Below are 531 nucleotides of genomic sequence, written 5' to 3'. Positions count from 1 at the left end.
TGTATGGTCATTTCCACTGGAACCCTTACCCACTCCTCACCTCATGTGCGTGTGTGTCCTCCTACCTACAGGTAAGTCGTCAGGGTGATATCTCCATGGTAACCTGTAGTGCTGTAGTGTGGCAGTGTGAGAATAAGAGTTGGTAACCAAAAAACACTCTTGACAGACAAAACGGAGAACAGACGAATTTCAGTTTCTGTTTAGAGTAAAAACACACACACACACACTTTAGGGAACTTAAGAATGTGTGTGTGTGTGTGTGTGTGTGTGTGTGTGTGTGTGTGTGTGTGTGTGTGTGTGTGTGTGTGTGTGTTTAATTTAGGAAGCTAAAATTGAGTCAGAGAGGGCAGAGCCTGAAATATATTTCGACAGACAGGCTGAGCTGAGGGAGGGAGGGAGGGAGGGAGGTAGGGAGGAGGGGGAGGGAGGGAGACATAGTGACAGTTATAGGGATGTTTCTCAATAAGAGAATTCCTCTTAACCTCAACTCAACCTGCTGACTGCAGTGAATCACACACACACACACACACA

The 531-nt window shown here is 46.3% G+C and overlaps 1 protein-coding gene across 1 annotated transcript in view; it reads right to left on the bottom strand.

The window, feature by feature from the left end:
• The window catches only part of LOC106592913 (RNA-binding protein 47), a 78,576-nt gene extending 78,388 nt beyond the window's left edge, over nt 1-188 (bottom strand). Inside the window, exon 1 of the mRNA XM_045712262.1 lies at nt 41-188. The gene's annotated coding sequence lies outside the window, so the exon portion shown is untranslated. The remainder of the gene's footprint in view (nt 1-40) is intronic.
• Nucleotides 189-531: the final 343 nt, after the last annotated feature.

This window comes from Salmo salar, unplaced genomic scaffold (genome assembly GCF_905237065.1).
Source record: "Salmo salar unplaced genomic scaffold, Ssal_v3.1, whole genome shotgun sequence".
Classification (NCBI taxonomy): Eukaryota; Metazoa; Chordata; class Actinopteri; order Salmoniformes; family Salmonidae; genus Salmo; species Salmo salar.
This window is presented reverse-complemented; position numbering and strand designations above follow the sequence as displayed.